We start from the raw sequence: 13238 nt of genomic DNA, 5'->3' as shown, positions 1-13238 counted from the left end.
GGAGGGAAGAACAGGCCAAAACCATGAGAACAGTGCCAGATGCCAGATATCAGCAGTGAAGCCACATAAAGAAAGACAACCCATGGGGTCAGAAATCAAGGGGACGTGGGCAGGCTTCACAGCCAAGCCTGTGAACATGTGGGGACCTCGGAGGCCTGTTATTGGGCCGTGCCATCTGCATGGTGCAGGGCAGACCTGGTGGGTCAAAGCAGGGTTTTTCCCACTTTCATGTGCACATGAATCACCCGAGATGCTGGTGAAATGCACGTTCTGATGCACTAGGTCAGGGGAGGGACCTGAACATCCATTTCTAACAAGCTCCCAAGTGATGCCAAAAATGTGGCCTTGGACCACACTTGAGTAGCAAAAGTGTAAAAAGCTTTGCAGGACTGAATTGTGCAGCAACAATAAAATAGATGATAGATAACAATAAGCAACAAAATAACAATAACATAAATAATTAACATATAAATAAAATAATTAACAATAAACAATAAAAGAACCCCCATCTTCGGGTGGTGATAGAAAATTATGAAATCTCCAGGTGATGGAATTACTGGACCCCAGGTCTCTCTAAGTGCTGTACATAACATCAGTGATTTATTGTATAGTTTATTGCTCCTGCAAGCTGAGACACTAGAAGCTTGTGGTGAGGCGGATACTGATGGAAGCTGGAGCCTCCATATTGCATCAAATAGGTAAGCAAAGCTTAGAGTGCCATCCTTGGCGCTGTGAGCAGTCCCCAAATATTCACTTTCTGAATACATAACTGCTCTATGAAAATTCAACTTGGGTCAGACCACGTCTATACCATATATTTCAGGAACAAGTTGCAAAGTATCGTTTACTTTCTTTTCTTGCTGACTAAATATAAACTGCCTATATGGGTTGAGCATCTCAAAACCCAAAAATCCAAAATCTGAAATGCTCCAAAATCCAAAACATTTGAGTGCCAATATCACATCCAAAGGAAATGCTCACTGGAGCATGTTGGATCTCAGATTTTTAGGTTTGTCAAGTGGGTAAAGAAACTGTGGTATGTATATATGATAGAATATACTCACCCATAAAAAGGAATGAATTAATGGCATTTGCAGCAACCTGGATGAGATTGGAGACTATTATTCTAAGTGAAGTAACTCAGGAATGGAAAACCAAACATTGTATGTTCTCACTCATAAGTGGGAGCTAAGCTATAAGGATGCAAAGGCATAAGAATGATACAGTGGACTTCAGGGACTCAGGGGGAAAGGGTGGAACAGAGGTGAGGGATAAAAGACTACAAATTGGGTTCTGTATATACTGCTCAGGTGACGAGTGCAACAAAATCTCACAAATCACCACTAAAGAACTTACTCATGTAACCAAATACTACGTCTTCCCAAAATGGAAATAAAAATTAAAAAAAAAAAATTTTAAGTTTGGGATACTCATCAAATATAATGCAAATATTCCAAAATAGAAACACTTCTGGTCCCAAGCACTTCAGCTAAGGCAAACTCAGCCTGTATGCCTAACCTACTGCAGCAGAGATCATTCTTTCTTTGATTAGACCACCTGGCTACATTCTTAGAAGAGAGAACTCATTGGTGCTGGTCAGTGGAGCTCCAAGATGGAAATTCATGCCTAAAGAGTTTGGTTTTGGCTACTAAAAGCCTTTTTGCTGTGTGTAACTGAGGAGGAAGTAGAGATTAATTTGGCTTATTTTCAGCCCAACTTATTTCCAGACCATGGAATATATCAGTGTAAATTTTAAGTCTGGGAAGGCTGCTTTTTACTTAAAAGACAACACTGATGTGATGGTGCTTTTAACTATGCAAATATAATGAAGCTCCCAACTTAGTTACGGTTCACTTAACCTAAAGTAAACTGAAAAGCCAGGCAGTGAGCACTGGGCTTTATCGACTGAATGCCATATAATGATTTTCCTTTTAAAAAGTGCATTTCATGTTGCCTTTATTTACTGATTTCTCATGAATAATCAACTTTAACCATTTTCAACTACTCAAACATAGTTGCAGAAACTTCTGATTCAAGGTGATAGACTCACTTCATATTTTCATATCCTCTCTCTCCATAGGCCTCCAGGGAAAGGCAAATGAGGCCATTCATTTATTCACTGCTACAGCATCAGACACAGTTCTGGGTAAAAGTATCGCAATGGGCAAGACAGATAAAGACTATTCTCAAAACACTTGAACATCCTAGATGAGCAGAGGTAGATGGTAAACAGAATATGAACCTGAAATTACTGAGAGTAAGAAAGGCATTATGACCAAAGTGAAACAGGATGATTTTACAGAAAGTAAATTGGCAGCCACATCATCAGGGATATTTAAGCTAAGACCTCAAAGACAAGAAAGAATTAGCCCTGAAAAATAGGAGGCAACAGCTATGGTAAAATCATTAAAATGAGAATGTGCTTGACATTTTTAAGAAATCAAAAGTAAGCCCGTGTGATTGAGCATACTGAAAGAGGGGAAGAATAAGATGGGATGGAGATGGGGAGAAAGATCAGGGCAGATCACATGCAGCCTATAGGAAGTCTGGAGTAAGAAGTAGGAGCACATTGTATAGGACGATGGCCCATGGAGATCACAGAAAGTGGGGACCAGATGGCATAGGCCCATGACCCACGGTAAAGTGTTTGCATTTTGTGTTAAGAAAGCAGAGAAGTCCTTAGAACATTTTAATCAAGGCTCAAAATACACTTATTTGTGCTTTAAAAAGGGCTTTCTGTGCAGAAGAATTCCAGATTATTTATGTGGATACTTTGCCCTCAATGTAGTGGAACACAACTCCCTACTCCTTAAGTATGTACTGGACGTATTTACTTTCTTCCTAACAGTACTGTATGGAAAGGAAGGGAAAAGTAACTTTACAGTGGAGAAACCTGAAAACACTACCTTAGTCAGGTGGTCAAAGTCAACATCAACAGTGATAAGTCATGTTGATAGTACATAATTTCGATATGATGTAATAAGAATGACACTTTACCTCTGTGGCCTCCCACTCCAAAATTCATAACTTCCGTCTAAACATGAAAAAAAAATTAGACAAATCCCAGTGAGGGACATTCTACAAAATACCTGACCAGTACTCCTCGAAGTCATCAAAATAAGAAAAGTCTGAGAAAAAATATCCAGCCAAGAGGAGCCTAAGGAGACATGATGACTAAATATAATGTGGGATCTTGGGACAGAAAAAGGACATTAGGTAAACACTAAGGGAGTCTGAGCAAAGTGTAAGTATGGGCTTTAGTTAATAATAATGTACCAGTATTTATTCATTAATTATGACAAATACACCATACTACTATGCTAGTAACAGAGGAAACTGGGGGTAGGATATATGGGAATTTTCTGTACTATCTTCACAATTTTTCTGTAAATCTAAAACTGTTCTACAATTAAGTTTATTTTTAAAAAGTCTATCCTAGCTGCCATGTGCAAACTGAATTCTGGAGCACAAAAACAGCAGGTTCTCATTCTAGTATCCCCTGGGTCCCTGAAAATCAGATTCTTTGTATTTTAAAAAGGAATTACAGATATAAGATAGAAGAGTTCATACTAATACTTGCCATCTAAATTCAAGACTACAGAGCTTTTATGTAATCTGCTCTACCTCAGGCTAATTGGAGGATTGTTCTCTACAGAAATAAATGATTACAGGGCAAAGGCTTCTGAATTCAAGCATTTTTGGAACTCTCAGAATAAGAGCCAGTTTCATGCCTGATGACCCAAAAAGGAAGCCTACCAATCAGTAACCTGCCTCATATCAGGTTCCTAATCAGTTTCAAGGCCTTATCCTTAAAAATGTGTGGATAGCCAAGAAAGGTGAGACATCTAAGGAAAGCCTTGGACATGGAAGAAAGAACCATGAAAAATACAGGGAAAAAGCATCACACCAGAAAGAATATATAATTCAAGAAATAAAAGAAAACTTAAAGGAAAATAAATTAATAATTATCTTCAGGGATATTTGAGAAGATATTACATGATGAAAACATAACAGAATGCTATGAAAAAAATGGAGGAAATAAAGAACCCTTAGATATAAAAGACACATTTAATAATAACTGAAATAAAGAGTTAAGTTCAAATAGTAAAGAGTTACGTTCAAAAACAAATTTAGAACTGTCTCTCAGAAAGAAGTATCCCAAAAAAGAGATGGAAAATATAACAAAAATAATTAAAGGTTATGGGTTATCAGTCTAGAAGATCTGACATCAGACTAATAAGAGACCAAAAAGAAAAGAAAGGAAACAAGGAAAAAAATGATCAAATGAAAAATACGAGAGAATTTCCAAGATCTAAAGCATAGGGGTGCTCATACTTAGAAAATCCATCAAGTGCCCAGCCCAGTAAAATAAAGACATTCACAGCAAATTGTGAAATGTCAGAATATTAATTTTTTTTAAATATCTGAAAATCTTCCCACCAGAGAAGCTTCCCTGGGTCTTGTACAAGAAACAAAATATCACACTAGCCTTGAGGTTTCTCATGAAGTTAGAAGACACTGAAGAAGGGCCTCAATATTTCTGACAGAAAACCATTTGCACCTATCGTTCTATACCTAGTCAAACTGCCAATCAAGTGAGAAACTAGAATAAATACATGTTTAAATCTACACAGGCTTGGAAATTCATAGCCCACCCTAGTTACCATAGGAGATGACTTGATGTGCTCCAGAACAAAAAGTAAAGGAAATCAGAGAAAGAGGAGGCTGCCCTGAAGCCTCAAGTACTCAATGGTGCAATAAGAAACAAAACACAAGAGTTGGGATTTGCAGTTATAGGGTAGCAAGATATTTAGATCCTAAGAACTCAACATCAAGGCCAGATAGCAAGGCTTGGAACACCCTGGTTCCCTCCTTTGAAAAGGGAAAACGGCAGAAAGCCTGCCATTCTAGGGTTCCCTAACCAGGCAGATCACTTACCCTCCTGGGTGCTGGGACCCCTGGACTTTTATGAGAAACAAGGGAAGCTGTGAGGTGGGGGATGGAGGGGGGGAAGCTCACTGATACCATTATATATCATTAATCTCATGGGCAGCCTTTGAAATAACACTAAACTGAAGTTAATGTCCAATTCTAGTCTGTACAATTCTAGTTTGTCCTCTTTCCTTGCCTTGCCTGGACTGGCCTTTGTGGTCTCTTAGCTCACATGGGATCCAAACAACAACGGATCCAACTCAGAGGAGTAATGAAGGAGGATCCTAATGAGGTAACTGTGTGGCAGGCCTAAGAACAAGCAGTCCAATTTGTTACAGTGGGATAAAGAACTCCAGGAGAGAGGAAATTTGGTGGGCAATTAGTATCCAAGGGATTTAATACTATTCTTGAGAATATGGAATTTTTTAAGAAGATGATAAAGAAGACATCCTGAAAAACAAGGAGGAGTGGGAGGAAGAAAAGTGAAAAAAAAAAAAAAAAAGACGCATTCATAATAGGTAACATTTTTGTAGCACAAACTACAGACAAGTAGCCACTCTAAGTACTTGATGTTTATTAGCTCCCTAATCGTCATAACTATTCAGAGATAGGCACTATTATTATACCGATTTTATAGATAATGGAGCTGGGGCACAAAGAAGATTAGGAAGAACTTGCCAAAGGCCTAAACTAGTGAGTGGCAGACCAGGATCAAATCCTGGCAGTCCAGCTCCAGCACCTGAGTGCCATGAAACACCACCTGAGACCGGAAGCATAATTGTCATACCCTACCTCTCTGTGCTGTGGACAATATTTAAACACAGCAATGAGGCCGGGTGCAGTGGTTCACGCCTGTAATCCCAACGCTTTGGGAGGCCAAGGTGGATGGATCCCTTGAGGCCAGGAGTTCCAGACCAGCCTGGCCAGCATGGTGAAACCCTATCTCTACTAGAAATACAAAAATTAGCCAGGAGACGTGGCGCATGCCTGTAGTTTCAGCTACTTGGGAGGCTGAGGCAGGAGAATCACTTGAACCAGGAGGCAGAGGCTGCAGTGAGCTGATCCCGCACCACTACACTCCAGCCTGGGCAACAGAGTGAGACTCGGTCTCAAAAAAAAAAAAAAAAAAAAACACAAACAAAAAATCTCAACAATGAAAGCATTATTTATTGATTTTCATCTTTTAGTATAAACATAACCCCCAAATCATTGTGTTTTCAAAACACAACGTTCTGGCAATGTAGAATTAAAGTACAAGTGGCAAAGCTGGGAACAGGAAAAATAGAAAAAGTGAGGAAAAAGGTAAGGGTGCTGGCATCTTAATCATACAAAATAAGGAATTGAGAGATACTGTCTCTAATTTGTTTGTACACTTATTTCCTGTCTCCCTACAACCCTGATGTCAGCCCCACAGAAGCAGGGACCTTGTTCATCTTGTTTGCTGTTATATTCCCAGCCCCCTACAGGAATACAAGGCATGTGCCAGGCACTCAATAGATATTTGTGGAATGATAAATGAATGAATGAATGAACGAATGAATGAATGAATGGAAAAATAAGATTCTGAGAATAGTATTTAAATTTATAAAGGTAACAGAGAGGAAATAAAAATACTGAAAGAATTTTCTCAAGAAGGAGTTATGGGAGGTGTGAACAATGGAAGTCATCTAAATCCTCACCTATCATAGCAGAAAGTCAATAAACAGAATCTGTATTTGATAAATTAGGAAACGGATATAGGCATATCGTCGTCCCTTAGGATCCTTGGGGGACTGGTTCTAGGACCACTGTGGATACCAAAATCCATGGATGTTCAAGCCCCTTATGTAAAATGTATATAAAGTGTAAAAAATGTATATAAAATGTTATATAAAGTGTACTTGCATATAACCTACACACATCTTCCTGTATACTTTAAATCATCTTTAGATTGCTTATAATGCCCAATATAATATAAATACTCTGTAAATATTTGTGACTCTGTATTTTTTATTTGTATTATTTTTATTGTTATATTGGTTTTTTCAAAAAAATTGGATTCTTTTCTGAATACTTTTGATCCACAGTTAGTTGAATCTATAGATGCAAAACTGCAGATAAGCAGGGCCAACCATATTCTTCAGGAAAAAATACAGGTAAATTAAAAAATAATTAAAAAGAAGAAAATTAAAATTCTTAATAGTGACTATGTTTGGATGTGGGATGGGGATGGAGACAGGTGGGGCAGGAACTACTTGTTTTTATTATAAGCTCATCCAGATTCTTTTTTCTCTATGTGCATGTATTACTCTGATTTAAAATACAACTTAAAAACAAATATAACCACAATATAACCAGCACTTTTCCACATTCACTTGACTTTAATCAATCAATTCTATAAAACCTGCCAGGTAATTTAAAACAGATGCAGCTTTCTTTCTGTCCAAAATCAATCCTATAACCCTCAACGCAGAAATATCTCCATCAATTAACTGCTCTGTCTCACCTTCAACTAATTCTTTTCTAGTGACTCTCCTCAGCTTATAAAACATGCTCAAAACTCTACTAGAAACAAAAATGGGAAACTCTTCACCTTGCACCCTTTTCTGTCTATCTACTGCCCTACAACTCTCTTTCCTTTCAGAGCTGAGCTTGAAAACTAGTTGCCCTCATTGTCTCGATGTCCTCACCTCCCACGCGATGCTCTCATCAACACTTTACTTTCTATGTCAGGCCCATTTTCACCTGATTTGCTCCCACAAAAATGGCTGGATCTTTATTGCCAAATCCAGAGGCCAGTTCTGAGTCCCCCTCCTGGTTTTTTTAAACCTCTCTGGAACATTTGCTACCGTGAGCCTCAGGCTCCTCAATAGGATCCTTTTCCTCCAGTCGCTGCAGTTCTGCAGGTCACGTGTTCTTCATGTTCTTCCTCTGAGCAGTGTCATCTCTTATGGGGTCCACGGTCCTGCCTATCTAGTGGTGGCAGCCAACTCTGTCTAACCTGTTCCCAGAAACAGGTTAACGTAGTTTTTTTTTTTTTATCTACTCACAAATCTAAATTTCCTTCTCACATTTTAGTTTTAGAAGATAGGTTTTGAGGTGACTGTGTCCTTAAAGCTCTCTTTCTTTGGAAGTACTCCCACTCCCAGCCTCCACGGGTAGGTTGGGTCTGGGAAGTCATGTTGGATCAGGTGACCCAGTCCTGTGGCCACAGCTGATAGGACCAAGGGCAGACATCAGACCAAATATGGGCTAATCAAATTCCTCACCTGAGATTGGTGTCATAATAAGGCGAAGCCTGCGGCTGGGACAAGTGTAAATTATAACTACATTGTGAAGTGACATCCAGAAGCTGTTTAAGAGTTAAGAGCTGCAATTCTAAAAACAAACTGCCAAAGTTCTCTTGTCAGCTTTACACACTGTGTGACCTTGGGATAGTTATATCAACTCTCTCACTTTATTTGAGCTAATTTAGTTGTCTTTCTCTTCCAGCCTCTTAACAAATACTTATTGATAATGAGGCTTATAGTTAGTATTTTAGGGGGTACAGTAAAGTTCTCCTTGGTGATTCAAAGACACTTTTTAAGATAGAACTTGGGGGAAAAACAACTTCCATAAATTATTCATTTATGGAAATCATAGGTCCTGGATCTTCTAAGAAGTCAATGTGGGTTTTCATAGCCATTTTCTTCATCTATTGAATGGGTATATTACCAACCCTGGCTGCTTTTCAGACAACTCTGGAAACAGCAAAATGTTAATAATAATAACAGCAATAACAATGATAACAAATGCAATCACAACAAGCACTTCTTTTACACATATTATGTTCCAGGTCCTGTCCTGGGTGCCTTACATATATTACTTTAAGTTATTCCCACCACAACTAGAAGGTAGGCACTATTATTATCCCCCTCCTACAGATGATGAAACTGAAGCACAGGGAAGTAACTTTTCCTCAACCACAAAGTTAGAGCTGGACCTGAGATGAGAACACTGGCAGTTTGGTTCTGGAGTCTTTGCCCTTAACTCTTAGATACCCGCAAGTCACTTGACAATTCATGATGCATTCCCTCAAGAGTTGCACCACATAGCCAAGGGGTGCTGTTTGGGAGATACAGGTCTTACTCTTAATCTGAAACAGTCTTTCTGAAAAACAGAAAGTGATAAAAATTTGTTAAAAGCTTAAATGTGTCAATGACCATGTGGAAGACCTCACAAAAATATCAATAAATCCATTCTTATATCAGCAATATATATAATATGCTATGTTTTTTCTCTAGTGCATGTATTACTCTGATTTAAAATACAACTTAAAAACAAATATAACCACAATATAACCAGCACTTTTCCATGTTAACTTGACCTACACACATCTATACATGCTATGTATCAATCTCTATATCTGGGATAATAGGTATCCATCCTTACACTGAAATAATACTACATGTCAATATATACTATATGTGTGTGTGTGTATCCACAAACACATACATACATACACACACACATGCTGTCAATAATCAGTGGTATTTTTAATTCTAAGATCAGGTAATGTATTAGAGCACTGGCTAAGCTGATATAACAAGGAAACCTCAAAATATACTTATTTAGAAAGAACTTCTCTCTCACATAAAGATCCAGATATATGTGGTGCATATCTGGTAGAAATGCTCTGGTTGTCTGGGATCTGCTCTGCCTGCCATCTTCCCAACATGTGGCTTCCATTGCTGGGTTGAAGTGGCTGTTACTCCCACCTTCGCCCTCTCCCAGGTGGCAGGAATTAGGAAAGGAAATGGGGATGCATGGCCAGTTCTTTAAAGGCCAAGATTCACCCATTAGTGGTGTACTTCAATTCTGTTCATAACCTATTGGTCCAAATAGTAACATGGCCACACCTAGTGGCAAGGGGGCCTGGGAAATTTTAACTGGATAGATGGTCACATGCCATAGTAACATGGCCACACCTAGTGGCAAGGGGGGCTGGGAAATTTTAACTGGATGGATGGTCACATGCCAAACTAAAAAGATTTGAGCAAACACTCAGGAATCCACTACAGCACAATTATTACAATTACGTTATTTTCTGATCTCCTAATGATAACAGCAAAACTCATTTCTCTTATTTAATTCCTTTAATAATAAATTCAGATGAGGGAAGAAAACATTGATTTTAAAGGAGTTCAGAGACATGAAAACGGGATAGTGAAGTATAAGGCTTAGAGTTTTTATCTTTATCAGAGGACCTTTAAATGAAGATTATGTTTGGCTACATCTCTGCAATTCAGTGATTTGTGTCTTTCCCTGGCTGCTGTCCCTTTCTGCTTCTAGAATTCCTGGCTCTTCTCTTCTCCAGGGCTATCCAGCCACATCTGGTTGGAAAGAAAAGCAGCAGACACCCCCATGAGAAAACTACAGAACTTTACATAAGGTTTTGGTTAGACTGGAAAGTATCCACTCCTTCTCTTCATTTCTTCACAGCAGATCTCCTTTTTCCCATTCTGCTAATCAACTTAGTTTTATTTTCATCTTTAGAGCTGTCTCTTTTTCTCTGCCTCCACTTTCATGATTTCAATCACTCAGCCTTCTTTTTTTCTTCATTTTCTCCTTCCCTCATCCATTCTTTCTGCTCACTTATTCATTCATTATCCATTTTTCCACAGCTTTGGTTGCCATGATTAATTTTATTAATATTCATTTCCATTTTCTCATTTCCTTGCCCATAAAATGAACATCTCTAATTTACTGTGTAATCTTTTCTCTCCTTCACTACTTTATTCCTGATCTCATTTGTTAGATTTCCTCATGCCTGGTCCATTCTTCAACTCATTTTACCCATTACCTCATTCATTCTATGTCACCTTTCTTCTACTTTCTTATCCCTGCAATTAATCCTCATGTGCTTTTTGCTATTTTCTCATTTTATGCATTCTTTCCCCATAATCTTGAGGTTACATTTCTTCTACATCTACCTTTGGCATTCTATTATTTACTGTCTTAGCTTTTTTTCATTTACCCTATCTCAGGTATAACCATACAGCATAAGTTACTCTTTTTTAAAAAATTGGGTCAAAATTTATTTGTCCAAAGTAGTATTGTGTTTCAAGAGAGACGGTTTAAAAGCTAAAGCTAAGGCCTCTTTCTCAAAGATTGCTCAAAATATTTGGAGACCCTCATATGAAAACATTGTCAGAGATCTTTACAAGCCATTTACACAACCAGTTTCAAACCTTTATGGTCCTATCTCATTTTTGTCTCCAAATAATATTCATCGGCATGATAATCCACCCATATACCAAAATACACTCTTTAAATTACTGTTGAATGTTTATAAAAATGCATGTCTGTACTCAAACATTGATGATGGGCTACCAGAAAGGAATATCAAGATGATACATATGAAGGAAAGCCTGAAAGTGAACTACCAAAAAGTACTGGAGCACTGGCAACATGATTGGAATACAACTGCAGCATCTTGAGATGACTGCTCTGAAGAAACCGGCACTCCTTGGTTGGCGTATAAAACACCACCATAGATGCGTAATACACATTCCTTTCTTTTTTCTTTCTAGTGATTGTTACAAAATCAATCACTCTCACTGCTTTTACTCAAAACTTAAATTTGGCGAAGCACAGTGGCTCACACCTGTAATCTGAGCACTTTGGGAGGCTGAGGTCAGTGGGTCACTTGAGGTCAGGAGTTCAAGACCAGCCTGGCCAACATGGTGAAACCCCGTCTCTACTCACAAACTAGAAAAAATAGCAGGGCATGGTGGGGCATGCCTGTTGTCCCAACTACTCGGAAGGTTGAGGTGGGAGAACCTCTTGAACCTGGGAGGCAGAGGTTGCAGTGAGCAGAGATCGCACCACTGCACTCCAGCCTGGGCAACAGAGTGAGGCCCTTTCTCAAAACACAACAACAACAACAACAACAACAACAACAACCCATACATTTCCTTTTCCTATTTCTTTATTGCTTTTGGTTTTCAATGTAAATTCATTGGTTTTTTGTTGTGTTTTGTTTTGTTTTTTGTTTTTCTTAAGGGAATGGGAGAAATCTGAGAATTTTAAAACACATGATAAAATGAAGAAATAAAACTGAAAAAAGACATCAATTTCTTTTTTTTCTCTCTATTAATTCTACAGTTTTCACGAGCCAGGTATTTAATTTTTTCTAGATCACTTATTTTTCATTTATTAATCTCATGGTTTTTAAATCTGTATCTTCAACCCAGATGTATCCCCTGAACTCCTGACCTACACTAGTTGACCCTGATATTCTCACATCATGCTTCCCAAAGACTTTCTCACAAATTGCCAAGTGTGTGGAATGTTACTGCAGGACACTATTTTCCCTTTCAGCAGTAAGTATAGAGATACAAAGCAAGTTGAAGTATAGGTTCCAGGAAGTAGACCACAAACTTGATCACTGGTACAGTGGCCCATTCTTATATTAATATATTGGCCTAATCACATAAGATAAATTCTTCCCATGTCAATTATGAAGAATGAAGATCCCTTGCAGCTTTTTCTCAGCATGGGAACTAAATTCTGGGTTGTTTTCATACAGAAGAAGGAGAGGAGGTATGTTCTAGGGTCAGAGAAGCTTAGAGAATTAAATATTTTTCTGGAGGACATTTTAGAGCTTTTCATATGCAAATGTACATTGCAACCATTCAAGAGGGCTATAATATTTGTTCTTTCTATTCTAATGAATATATATCACATAGACATGAATTCTCCTTCTTTTTCTGTTTGCAATGCCTTTTATACGTCTCCTCTTTTGTCCAATTCTGTATCTCCTCATCTATTCTAAACCTCCTATGTGTTTTATTTTCTGCCTGTTTCTCACCCCTTACTTTATTTTATTGCTATTATATCACTCTTATTTGTTACCTCGTCTTCATTTTCTGTCTACGTGTGGCTTTGTTTCTCAGTTTCCTGATTTCTTTCTTTCTATTTTGAATCAATTCTCCCTCCTATTGTCTGGGTTTTGCAGTTTTGCATGTCCCTCTGCTCCCATGAAGAATTTGAGGACAGAAAGGCAGCCTCCGGGGTGACCCACCACTGTCTCAGTCAGATCTCATTTTCTCTCTCCTCCCAGATCTGTACCTGAAGCAGTCCAGGAAAACATAAAGCCAGTTATGAGCCAGAGGCCCAAGGACAGCTGTTGATCCCGAAAATGGTTTTAATTTGTCTCTGTCTCATTAGCTTAATGCTGATGCTGGTGTCCCCCAGGCTGCTGACCAAGCTCAGTGACTTTCTTTTCAACTTGGCCTGCAGCTTATTATCAGGGCCATAGATGAAGCTGACAGCTCAGGCAACCT

This window comes from Theropithecus gelada, chromosome 3 (assembly GCF_003255815.1).
Source record: "Theropithecus gelada isolate Dixy chromosome 3, Tgel_1.0, whole genome shotgun sequence".
Lineage (NCBI taxonomy): Eukaryota > Metazoa > Chordata > Mammalia > Primates > Cercopithecidae > Theropithecus > Theropithecus gelada.
The sequence above is the reverse complement of the archived record's forward strand: the minus strand, read 5'-3'. Positions refer to the sequence as shown.